This window comes from Rhamphochromis longiceps, linkage group LG4 (genome assembly GCF_057381845.1).
Source record: "Rhamphochromis longiceps isolate RC_006_pf linkage group LG4, R_longiceps_female_GT1.1, whole genome shotgun sequence".
NCBI lineage: Eukaryota > Metazoa > Chordata > Actinopteri > Cichliformes > Cichlidae > Rhamphochromis > Rhamphochromis longiceps.
In genome coordinates this window covers 29,796,343-29,810,179 of record NC_140560.1, presented here as the reverse complement: position 1 = coordinate 29,810,179, position 13,837 = coordinate 29,796,343, and positions in this window count along the sequence as shown.

Here is a 13,837-nt window from a genome sequence, read left to right as displayed (position 1 = left end):
TTAAAAGTAAAACGGAAGAGAGATTTACCCAAAGACAAGGGATGTGAGGCAGAGCCCTGACACCTGACTTCAGTAACCAAAGCTGTTCGGGAGCCGGCACCTTGATAGAGGTCAACATGCTCAAAAGGAATGAACCCATGACATACTCTACTCTTTTGCCTAAATCCATTTTGAGGACCAGAAGGATACCCAAAAAAATGAATTTCAAACTGAATATGAATGCAAAGATTTGGTGGTGATTGTGGAGTTTGCCACAGCAGCATCACTGTCTAACTTTTCAAGATACGGCGACTAGAAGCTTCACTCTTGAAACTCAAATCACCTCATGTTGCACATGTGACAGATGAGGGCTCCTGTTCACACATACAGGAAGAATGTGGATGCCAAGTTTGTCTAATTCCAGGAAAACTCCCTGAAAATGAACATTAGAAAGTTTAAAGAGCATTGTCACAGGGTCACCTCATACGCTGCCTTTGGACATATGGCACTATTATGGAAAGGCAGGTGATGAACTCTCGCTCGCACTCTCACAATCCACTCTGCATCCTGGTAAAACATCTCTAAAGTGGAAAAACAGGAAAAATCTCACAAGCAAGCAAAATCATCGACACAACTCTCAAGACCCTCACAGTCACAGAGTAAAAAATAAAGCAGACTTCATCAGAGAGGACCCTCCACGACCACTTCACCATTCCTTTCAGCTACTCTCATCAGGCAGCAGGCAGAATTCAAAAAAACTCTTCACCCATCAACAAGTGCACTCTTCCTTTGCTTACTTGTGCGTGCGTTTATTTCGTTTTATTTTGAATCACTTTTAGACATTTGGAATCAAATGGACATTGCACCTGCACAGCAAGGTAACAAATAGTCAAAAACATCAGCAACATTTGTTACATGAGGTGAAAATTAAACACAAGAATTTGCATGTGCATCATTTGCACATGTTCAAATGTAAAGCAGAAAAGGTGTTCTGTACACAAGCTAGAACTACTCTCTTTAGGTACACTCCATAGCTTGATGCTTTTAGACAAAGCACAGACTGAGAGGATCTGTGATATGAGTGAAAACCCACATCACCAAGACATAATTGCTGTGCACAAGCTTGGTATAGGCCAAATAAGTGGAGCTCACCCTGATGCCTACAACTTCTCCCACACTGCAGTTAATTAATTCTATCCTCTCTCTTCCTCTCTGAGAGCTAAAAAGAAAGTAAATGTAATGACAGCACAGCAAAACAAGTGTAACCTTTTGGGTCAGATCTTATTTTGACAGGGCATGTAAACAGTCTGCTCCACAGAAATATAGAAAGAGGTAGTGTAAGGGAGATGAAACTCGTATCTCTGAGTGAGAGGGTAGCTGAGGAGGAAGTACCTGTGTCATTATACCCCAGCTTGGCCACACAGGACATCTCTGCCCCGCAGGGCCAAGCCATGCCACTGATAAGAGGAAGTCCGGGCGGGTTGAGCCGATAAGAACCGGCTTTAAAAATCGCAGACATTGACAAAATTGAAGAAAATCTCAACAGAAGTGCAAGTGGAAAGAGAGCTAAGAGAGCCAGAGATGGATTTGCTGAGTAAATGGCTGCAAGCTAATCAAGACGCTAACAGTAATGGATAGGCAGGGCTGTGCAGATTGCCTCATTTAAGGACACTTGAGTATCGTTTAGGTAATCTTTCTGACGTCCTTGCCATGCATGGAAGTCACTGACAGAATGGTCAGCAACGCAAAGACATTTCACTTCTTTCCCATAAAACGACAAGAACAAACAAAGAAACAAACAATCGCCTTTGTATCTTACTGTTCCCTGCAATGGTAGCCAAAACAATTGCCCTTGGGTCAGCATTCAGGTAACTGACAATGTTTGTAGAGTAGAAATACCGTAGCTTCTTCCATCTCTCACTGAGCCGACATGGAGTCAAGGAAGTAAACTAAATCAGAAAAAACTGAAAGTGTTTCCCCTTCCTTTGATCCTCAGCTGGAGGCACGATCATCAGCGACCCTGAACAACCTCTATTGGGATTCTTGCTTTCTTCTACACTTAAAGCTGCAGACTCTTGTATAGCTGCACTTACTTTTTACCTAGTTTTTAGGTATCCTATCCCTTCAGTGACTTTGCCATTCAATATATTTTCACGCATCTATTTCCTATCTTTTCTCATCCCCGACAGCATCTAGGTTTTGTACCTACCCTCCTTCCCTCAATACCACTCAGAGGATCTCTCAGTGGTGTTGTTGACTGTACTATGGCCCACGCCGCAGTAATCCGATGTTATTGGGGTGCTATAACTCAGTTTTATGTGATCAGGAACCACACAGACCTGGCTTCTGCACCTAATGACAAATGACCCAAGTCAGACATATCACCAATGAGTCAGTCAAACTGAGAGGCACTGGTAAAACCAGCTTTTGAAGCCATTTGTATTTCCGCTTTTTCCAGGCTTGACTGTATGTTGAATGTGTGTCAGCCAGCGTTCATCACTGTGTGGGTGAGTTTCTCCATCAGCGAAGAGTCAGCTCTGCAGAGCAGCATTAACATTAGATGTGATCAGACCGCAAGGAATTCAAAACAGACAGCGGAGACGTGTCGGGATGTTTTCTTTTTAAAATGCCACAGTGTAAGAGCATGAGAGAATCATGGCGGTGTGTGTTTAATCTGCTCTCTCAGAGGGAAATGTCTGTCAAAATTTCCTTCCATTTGTCTAAGTGCTTCCTCAACAGTACACTGCAAGCAAATGAAGACAGGCATTCGAATGCTGCTTGTTGGATCGTGTACTAAACAGAGTAAGAAGACCTCGGTTTTTGTTTATGATCATTTCTTATCTAACCGTTCTATGACAGGAAAGCAAATAGCATTGGTTAGATTTTATAAAATAAAACCCGCTAATACCCTTTTACAAACAACAACCATGTCATTTGACCTTGTATGCATCTGTCTCCGAGAGAAAATAAAGAGCAGTCATAGATTTGTGCTGTTTGCTTCAGTTTGTTATTTGAAAGGAAATCTTTACCTTTTAAAGTCTTTAGAAGAAACTATAAAAAGCTGTCAGAGACGTTAACTAACTCTAGTTCACACTGAAACACAAGACAATGTAACCTACCTCTGCAACTGACCCCAAATAAATCTAAAAAGTCTTATTTCTTCTGCAAGAGGGCTCGCAGCCACAAAAAAACGAGGTCCTTCTGTATGTAAAAAATCTCAGAGAATACTGCGATAATAGAAAGTGAAAAAAAGGGGGGGGGGAAATACAAATGAGCTGCTAATTATGCACCAGAGTCCCTCTAAGTATGTGAAAAACTAACTGTTAAAATAAAGAGTCTTTTCTCAGCAAATGGTACTTTCAAAAACCAATTTGCTCATGGATTTTTGTATGATTTTTTAAAAACATCAATACATTCTTGAATTTAAAAAAAAAACAATAAATCAAATACACCACTATCACAAAGGCTTCCAAATATAGGGAGGGCTTTACATTAATCCCGTTGCTGTACTACATCAGCAGTTCTGCGAAGGTGCCCTCTCAAGGTCTATCCATCAATCCTCCGTCCCTGATGACCGCCTAGTTCTATGACGAGAAAGAGCGCAGTCTTAATTCTTCAAAAACACGGTAAAGGCTGTGATTGGATGAGTGTCTAAAGAGAGCAGTCACTGTGTTCTCGTCTGTGTGTGAGACAGCTTCTCTTCGTCCACGTTTTTCGAAAAATCTTGCACAAAATCCCAAATAGGCATTAAAGTTTATTAAATATGCAGAAGTTAGACTAAAAACACATTCACTTCAGCATCAAAGAAAAAAATGGAGCCCAGTGTCCTGTGACGTCTTAAGCAGCTTTTAATGACTGTAAGAGAGTGCACATGGGACCTCTGGCACAGTGGATAAATTAGCATTCAGCACTGGAGGACACAAAGACTCAGTCAGGTCTGAAGGAGATCTAAAGGGAGTAGGCCAGCCGTTTCAACTGTAAGCTGGACAACTATGTGACATATTGATCGGATATTGGCTACGCAGTACTGCACTTGAGCTCCATCACCATCAAGGCTGCACTCTGTCACTCCCCCTTTTCAACTGTTAATTTGTTGCACCCTGAATTTTAACATTTTGCCCTACACTCTGGCAGCCATCACATTCAGGAGAAGACCACTACATCAAACTGCAGCTATGACGACAGGAATTTTAACTACACCGGAGAGGGGAAATTAGAAGTGCTCAAACACACACTAATGTTTCTGGGCATCAGCGTGTGCGTACCTGGACTTACATTCGCTGACTCCATACAGTATTATTAAAATCTCTCCTTGTGTTATTACCCTCAACCCACCTTTCCTGCTCTGTTTTAATGTCCAACTTAAACACATTCATCAATCATTTAGCCCATGCTTTGATACTGATGTGCTGAATTATATTATTAATATTTCCAGAAAGGCAAATTATGAGCACTTTGTATTTAAGAGGCTTTACGGCTTCAGCAAGCAGTTTTTTAACTACCCAGCCTTATCAGTGGAAATCCAGACGTCCTTGGAAGAAAGAAAACAAGGTTCTGCTGACAGTGAGATGAGAGTTTCACCAGTCTATTCAGCTCTTATCAGGTGCAGAAACTTCACTTTTACAATGTAAAAGTGAAGTTTCTGTAAAGTTTTGATTCGTGGATAATCTGTGTGCAGAAGAAGAGACAGTATCACCAATGAATCCACTAATTGGCTGTTTAATTGGCTGCAATTAGAGAAATCTGTATCAAATAGCAAGTTAAAATAGCAGTAATAAGCTGCCATATCTGTCAAATCCTGCTGCAAAATTGTAGAATACTGTATGAATGAGCTTCACGGTTTGGGTGAGGATGAGTTGCAGTAATAGAGGGGGGGAAAGTGGCTGTGCAACAGGAAAAACACAGCAACAGAATACTAAACCACTACTTGTGTGCTTTATACGAATGCACCTCTCCTCCGATTTTGTCCACGAGGGATTGAAATTTGTGTTTTATGGAGGTATTCAAGGATTTATGCTTGGTCTCTCAACTCAACAGGGCAGCTCTGGGTCTTCTGGGGGCCTTTCATGAAATTTAATTTGGGCTCTTCATTCCTGGCTCTGTGTCAACCATCAGCACACACCCACATCGGTACATCTGCAAAGCATGAGTCAGATTCAGGCAACATATGCTTGGGTATCAAGGTGAGATAAATAACACCGTATACTACAATCGCAAAGAGATTATAGTTCAAAAATGTTTGATTGTGAAATGAAACATGTCTTAAATAGATTTAATCTTGTACGCTCGATTTATTAACTTAATCAAAGCAGCCTAATATATGATTAAATTAGCTGTAAAATATTTGTCTGTTTAATCGCATTTATCAATCACTGGTTTAATGATAACTGTCAACACCACAACTATGATCGAATCGTAATTAAAATGTTGTGTATGAGTACCACTGATATATTTATTGCAAAACTATTGGTAAGGTAGTATAAATAGTGGGGGCAGATTCAATCAAAATCCCATTTTTAAGTCATGCTGCAACCAGTCTCATCCTAAAGAAATATGAAATTCATTTTTAAAACTAATGCCAAAACAGGTGTTTTCTAACTTTATTATAATGGAGTCAAGAACTCTCTAAATTAGGACTTCTTACGAGTTTTAAGAGTCTGTTGTGATAATGGAGAGGAAGCCATAGAGACTGCTGTAATGCTTCATGAGCCATACAAGTCTCTCTTATTATAGAGAGCCAAGCTGATAGACAACATTTGGATAAATATTACTCTGAAAAGGCATAATTAGATATTACAGCTCAGTTTCCCCAGACATGGATTAAGCGTAGAGTTGGACTAAAAAAAACTTTTCCAGTAGCAATCTCCATCAAAGTTTTCTAGACTAGGTTTAATCCAGGTCTGGGAAACTGGCTGAAAATGGTTTATAATAGTAGCTTAATCACAGCTGATGGCAAAGTAGCTCGAGCTGCTCACACTCATCAAAAACTTCCCACAACCCTGGACCCACATCACACACCGGTTAATAAGAGGGGTAGAAACAGAAAAGATTATCACTTTTGTAGATATTACCTCATCTCATGAGGTAACCGTGAGCACAGTTCATGCTGTTATGCAAGTAAACAAATGCTTGACTTCATGAGTCTTTGTTTTATTGATTTTGCTGTCGCTTTGATGCATTACTACTTCAGCTTTCAGGAGGCAGTCCTATATAAAACTGTGTATTTTTCATAAATATACTGATCACTAATAGCACTTTATGACCAAAAACAAATACGGATTTCAGATGTTTTCTGGTTTGTTTGTTTTTTCTAAAAACCGAGACAATTCAATTAAAAAAAATCAAGTCTGGCAGATAAACTATAAAATACTGACACACTTTATGAATTTCTTCCGGCTTGTTCCACCAGAGTTTATTAGACTGTTCAAAAGAATACACTTACAATACATATGCTTATATCGGCTGATATTACCTCAAACTACAGAGTGAGAAATTAGCAGCTATAATACATGCAGCTGCATGTTCTAAAGGCAGATGCGCCGACATCATTAATGCAGGAACACTGACTCGTACAGGGAGTCTGTACGCTGTGTGTGAGGAGGTCAGGGCTGCTGTTGCAGAAAGCATCAGTATGGGCAGAGCCTTTCTCCTGAGCTACTAGCTGTCTGCATCTACCAGCTACTGTGAGAAGAGCTCTATAGCTTCACATCATAAGACTTGAGCTTGCAATTAACAGAAAAAATAAAAGCTCACATTTTAATGCTGAGGTCAACAGCTTGACTTTATCCGATGCTGTCCGAGTGTTTTTCTATTTACAAAAAACAAATAAATCATTTTGCAGCACGAATCAGTCCACATTCAACACCCTGATATATAAAGTATCTTGCATATTCTTTCATTGGAGCATTAAAACTGTACGGGAATGGAACAGTTCTAAACTTACTCAGTTATATTTGCAAATGGATAAACACACACAAACACGCACGAACATGAACACTGATCCAAGCAAGCATTCATCAAAGATCAAACTACGGTTTTGTTTTTCCTGAGATACTGTTTTAAGCTCTCGGATATGTTGGGTCCCAGGGGATTTTTAGAGCTGCCTTCTCAGCTAGTAATAAGTTCATGCACATGTCAGTGATGATTATTTTGATCTTTTTTTCCTTTTCCTATTTTCATGACACTTCTATTTATTTTACAAAAAGACACATAACTGAAGATTTTACTATTATTCCAAAACAGCGAAGAGAATCAAAGGAAACTCCCCTGCTAACAGGTGGGTAAGAAACAAGTAATCCTGACCTCTGTCAAGGGAGACGTGTGGATTTACTGCTTTAAGCCCAACTGATCCACAAGGCACTCCTAGCCTTTACCTAAAACCCTACTTTTAGTTGCAGCCTAGCCCTAAATAGATGGAATCATTTGCACTCCTTAAGCCTAGCTTGCTAAAGTCCAAGCAATTTAAGGAAGGAACTGCTGTTGTAATATATATAATGCCAGATTTGAAAAGTAATCAGTCAAATATACCCCACAAGCTTTTGCCAGTGACTTGGAATATTTGGAAGTTTTGTTTCCATTTTTTTTTCTATTGAGATAATTCATACACAGAATTAAAGACACCTCATTGTCACCCACGGCAGCGGATTCAGCATTTTTAGAACTTCAGTGTAAGGATTTTGGCTTCTGCCATGCTGGCTTTTTTGGAGCTTTTTTGGAGCCCTCCACAACAGTCCCACTTTCTCGTCTGGCCCCTTGAGAAAATTAATCGCCCATCCCTGCCTCACATGGATGAAAGGATGGAGTGCAAATTTATCAGCTAATACAAATAAGCTTGGTTAGCAATAAACCATATGGGATGCAACATGGATGTAATATCAGCTAATTACTAATGGACTAATAACATACTAGAATTTCACTCACGAAAACTGAAGCACAAACTTCTTCTACCCTGTACGACAGAGCAAGCCTTAACATTAGTCAGGTAATCCATTAAGACAGGCAACAAATGCATACACACACACTCAATGAAGAAGTTGAGTTTAGTGGATGAGGTCTAGCAGACTCTGAGGCTCCAGTTACCTGTTAGGACACGTGTCAATCACTTGGCCACACCCCTAACTTAATTATGCATCAACCTCACTCGGTTCCTGAAACCATTTCCCTATTGGTTGAACACAGCACTTTCTGCCAGCCGTGCACCCGAGTCATCTCACAGTCAGTCTCCACAACATCTTAACATCTTTGCTACTACTTCGCATCTCTTTCACAACACTGCTTCACTGAAACCATTCGCAAAGCTGTAAATCACAATTAACAGCACAACATAAGTGATAAGTGCTGTGGTGTCAGTGGTCTCTCACTCAATTAGACTGTTATGTAATTGAGTTTTTTTTATTACAGGACTGGAGAGAAGCAGTCTGTTGTATATCCAACGCCATATTCATGGCTGTTTTTTTTTTGGGCCTTGAGACCATGGTGAAAGAAAAGAAACTGGTAGACTGGTGGAACAGATCCTAAACAAGAAAAAGTTCCTGATAATAAAAATTCCATGTAGATTAATTTAAATTACTTGCGCTGTACCGACACAGCAGCCGACACCTAGAACAGATCTGTGATGCTTTATTTGAAACAGATGACAACAGTGTAAAAGTGTAACTCCAACATACAACTGCACAAAAAACAAAACCAAGGTTGAATTAAAGGTCATATTTGTGTAACTCACCACCAACAAACACCTTAATATGAACAAATTTCCACCAGTGTCCAACATTCATTATCCTTTGGCCATCTACGCTGTTTGTAAGACATATTTAATGGGCTCCAATCAGAAGCAGCCATCTATTCTGATCCCACTTTCAGGTGCTGCGATTCCTCATCAGTCTTCATAAAGTCTACTGATCCCTGTGGGACCCTGATGAACCCTGATAGGGTGGTTCACCTGACAGAATAACAAACAGGACATGTGATTCCTATATTGCAGAGAAGCTATTGTCCTGGAGCTGACACGTTACAGATCCACGCATGTGATTCAGAAGCAATAAGGATGCACAAAACAGCATTCATGTGTTCCTGTATTTATTTATTTTTTTACCTGGAACACCAATGCAGGTATAATCAAATCCAAATTCTTCAGGTCAGTTGAAAGACTTGCTATTTGCTTTATTTGTCTCTTCTACTTGACTACACATCAGTGTCACTAGCAGAACAAATTAGGGAGCGTGCAGTGTGTGCTGAATGAAAACAATGACCGTGAGAGTGAAATGGAGGCAGGAGTAAAAGCCAAGACATTTAACATGGTTGAAAAGAAATGGAGCACACATCAAAAGAAAGATTTGTACAAATGAGGGATAAATGAAAAATTGAAGGGAAAACAAAAGTATCATGTAAGCTGTGAGGGAAAGAATAGAGGGAAACAGGGAGTCTAGGTCCGGGTGTGACCCCTGTCAACTGGTGACAGCTTAGAAAAAGAGTCGGGCATGTTCCCCTACCACCTTAACATCACATGACGACAGCTCGTGCAGTGACTACAGGTCATGGTTAATACAGTGAGAATCACCCAAATGAGCCCCCGAACTTAAGACCTGTTCACAACGGTTTAGTGCAAAAGAAAGCCAAGACATCATACTCTCATTGCCGTACTGACTTTCTTGGCTCCGTCTTCTACGTATGTGCATGTCTGAATTTTTTTTTCCTCTTTCAGGGATGATGGTAGAGTGTGAATGTGTCAAAGGGACACAGGACCAGACACCCATGGGAGAAACATTCAATCCTGTTGCACTGCCAGAAGGACACAACAGGAAAGCACTCTCTACCCTCAATCAACCCCTCCCCTCCACCATCCCAGCACTTTCCAGCTCTTGGCCTTTCCCTTTTGTGCATCTGAGTGGTAGTGATAATGGCGGGCTGTCTGTCACGCAAAGTCTGACCCAGATTCACTCTCTGAGAAGAACAGCGAGTGGAATAATGGGGATATCTTAGTCCTGTACCCATAGGATTGATCCTCCCCAGTCGGAACTGTTGGCCTGGAAGACAAGAATGAGCAGGAGAATGCAAAGCCAAGGGCGTACGCTAACCGGCATCTACTACTGGATTCCAATACAAACCCACAGCAGCCAACTCATTAGGCCAGTAACCAGCAACAGGGTGTCAAGTTCCTCATAGACAGCTCCATGAAATAAAGGCCACTGAAACCTACTGGGCTGTGGAGGGCAAAACGAAAAGAAAAAAAATAATAAAACTGAACTTTAAAGCATACTTTTAAATGTGATTCATGATAATGGAAAAAAAAGTCAACATTTGTGCCAATCAGAGACAATCCCCTGTGGCTGTGCACACACTGTTGCATGGATACAGCTACACAGGGCGGTAAGAGAAATCACAGAGAGCTGGGTGGGTGGGGGCCGAGCACACAAAATGGCTGAAAGGGAATCTTAAGAAATTAAGGCTATTTTTTTTTAGATTTAGATTTTTTCTGCTGGCTAATTGTTCAAATTCAAAATGTAATTGTGATGTTTGTAAGGAGATAGTGACCGGGGAAAGATCACAATGTTTACTGATTAATCAGCCTTGTTCAAGTGGTTCTTTTTAATGTTATTTTTAAAACAAAGTTGTCAGACTTACATTATCTGTCATCAGCTTAAACTGCAAAAAGAACTAGATTAATCTAAATACACTGTTTAAATATTGGGTTCAAACTCACCCTTATCCTTCTGGAAGAACACAGCATGAAGATGTCTAACTGATGCTTTGGAAAGTTTAAGAAATGCTTGTACACAGATACCCAATTTCATGTCATTATGTCACAATAATTCAGATGTCCTGATTGAGTATACTGGCAGCATTAAGCTCAGCGGGGCTCGTTTGTTAATTAACACGTGACATGGACAACGTCAACTTTGTTATCACCCTCTCAACGCTGAAATCTGCGGGAGTGGCTTATTAAGATCAAACAGGTGAAAATAAAAATGTAAAAAGCCAATCAAAATCTCGATGAGTGTTTCCCATCTTACAGTCTCATAAATATCCCGTTCAGGAATCAACCACAACAAGCTACTCGAGGCCCCAGTCACACAGTCCAGCTGATGAACTCCTGGCAGCCACTGGCTGTTAGGGAAAAATAAGTATTCTTTGGCAAGTTGTGAATATTTGCTGAAAGTCGCTGTGAACAAGATTGCTAAGATTCAGAGCAGGGTTAAAGACCGGTCCATTTTTCCTTGGTAACCACCTGTCACTAGGGAAAAATTCATATTCTTCAGCCAGTTGGTGAGCGGTTGCTGGCACTTGCTAGGTCATACTGGTTGCAAAGAGGCATATGCATTTGCACCTAGCAGAATGATGCAATCAAGAGAATACCTCCGGTTTTGTAAAGTTAATTATACAATCCAAATAAGCATGAAATAATAGCTTTCTAAACAGAGACATTCACTGAAATCCATGATTTTCCCTTTCTTTATATCTCATGAAGATCATGTCTTTATAACTCTTTTTAAACGTCTTTATGTTTGCACATTGCTTCAACTCCACACTCAAACTGTTTTTAAATTGCACTCCAAGCACAGAAAAATGAAACCTTTCGCACATTCAAAGTTACCAAAACCTCTTAAATTATAACTTGCTTTGACTATCACCTGGCAGTTCATTATTTTTTGCTCTGAACAGAATTCGTGCTGTTTGGAATTCCACTAGATCTGTAAATTTCAGTGTAATAGTGAGTTTGTATGCTCCCTATAACCTGCATTGTCGATGACGTGAACTACTTTTTTTTTTCAAAGTGAGAGAATTCTTTATCTCCAGTATGTGTTGCCCTACTAGTTTCACTACCGCTCGTTTGGAATAAGTCGATGCCAACGGGTGATTACAGCAATTTGCTAGTGACTAAACCAATAACACACCCTCTTTGTTACTGATTTCACCTGGCACCAGCACACAACCTCCACAACCACTGCCAGCCAAGAATACACATTTCTAATTGGTCTCCAGGCCCGTGTGACTGAGGTCTAACATGGCAACTTTACAGGGACATGAGGAAGAAGACTGTAGCTCCAAAAGCAGGAAGAATCCCAAGAAAAATGAATGCTAATAAAGATGCAGTTCTTATCTGAGTCAATGTGTTTTGATTCAGCTGGACCTCATTTTTTTCAAGAACGCCTGAACCTCCATTCATCCATTCTCTTCCACTTATCTATTTCACAGTCGTTGTAGCCTATTCTTCCTATCATAGGGCAAGAGGCAAACAACCATCGACACTCACATTCACAATGGGCAATTTAGAATCACCAATTAACCTAACCCCACTAACTGCACGCCTTTGGACTGTGGGAGGAAGCCGGATTGCACAGAGAGAACTCACACAGACACAGGAAGAACAAACTCTACACAGGAAGTGTGGATTCGAACCCAGGACCTTCTTGCTGTGAGGCAACAGTGCTTAAGCTTAATCGCTTAATTCACCTCTTAGGAAAAGTATCCCTGAATAGTACTTAGCATAACATTTAGACTGCCGAAAGTCAAGAACATGTTTGAGCATTCAGCCTCTTCTCTTTTTTACATGACATTCATATCATAGTCATAGTTTCCTTTGTTTGTCAATTCCCTTTTTACCAAGTAGTGTGGCAAATAAAACTGTACGCACAAGTCATTAACAACCACAAAATCCATTCACTAAGGTTTAATCTATTTAAAAGCTAAAGTGTAGTGCCCTTGCTCACTTCTTCTGAAAAAGGATGGTATTACTTTTCAATATATCCTTTCAAATTGGCCAATAATACGTTTTTACGATGGAGAGCATGAGCTACAATACTATTATTCACTAAAGGAAAAGGTCTGACGTTTTCGCTCGCTTGCTCAGTTTCAGTGCTCTCTGCTTCTCTCCCTCTCCCTGCGTCCTTCATGTGTCCTTGCGTGACAGTGCAACCGCAGTGTGCTTCACCGTTTCTGTGGGAGGCATCTCTGGGATCCCAGTGTGTGGGAGAGGACTTGCGCCTGGCTCCCCATCTTTCTGTCGCTTATCTCAATCATGCACACTCCTGCCATCCCTCCTACTGCCTCCCAATCTCTCTCTCAGCTGTCACACAAAGCCCTGCTTCACTTTGTTTCTCACACAAAGGTGCATTTCTCAGTCTGTCACCAGGATAATGACTGGTGGGGAAGTGAGGCATTTGTTTTCTTAATTCCTCCAAAATCTTTCTGAAAACCGCTTTGACAGCTCTGTCATCAGTGTGACAGGCAGGTTGTTTAGGTTAACATAGGGTAACCTGTTCCTCCTCACAGGGTATCCTCTCGTGACAACCTTTTCAGCTGCATTAATTATAAAGAAATAAATAATTTAACATAAAAATATCTCAAGCTGTCAATACAAGCTGCCAAAAATGCAGGACAAAATCCTGCTACTCAAATCATCAAGGGTAATAATCGTGATTAATAATTGTCATAATTATCATCCAACAAAATAAGCAGGACTATCGAGCAAACACACGTACATACACACACTTGGATTTTCTCTATCCCGGCTCGTAGCTGCAGAGAATTTCTCCTGATTGAGAGTGCTACAGTGCCAGAACTAATTAACAGCATTTGATTGTCTTGCCGCAGAGGTGGAAGTCATTACCATCATATTTCCCTGTGTATGCAGAATATAGTGCTTAAAAACTCCAGCAGATGTTCACAATGTGGACGCACTGTGGGTGAGCTTAATATACATCTATAGTCCATCATCATACTGAATCACACTGGGAAAAAAACATGACATCAGTGCTGGTCCAGTTAATCATCTGGAGTGTGTACATGCACAGGAAGACATCGGCTCAATCTCTCCTTTCTACCTGCGTTTTGACGCTTTATTATCATCATGATAATAGTG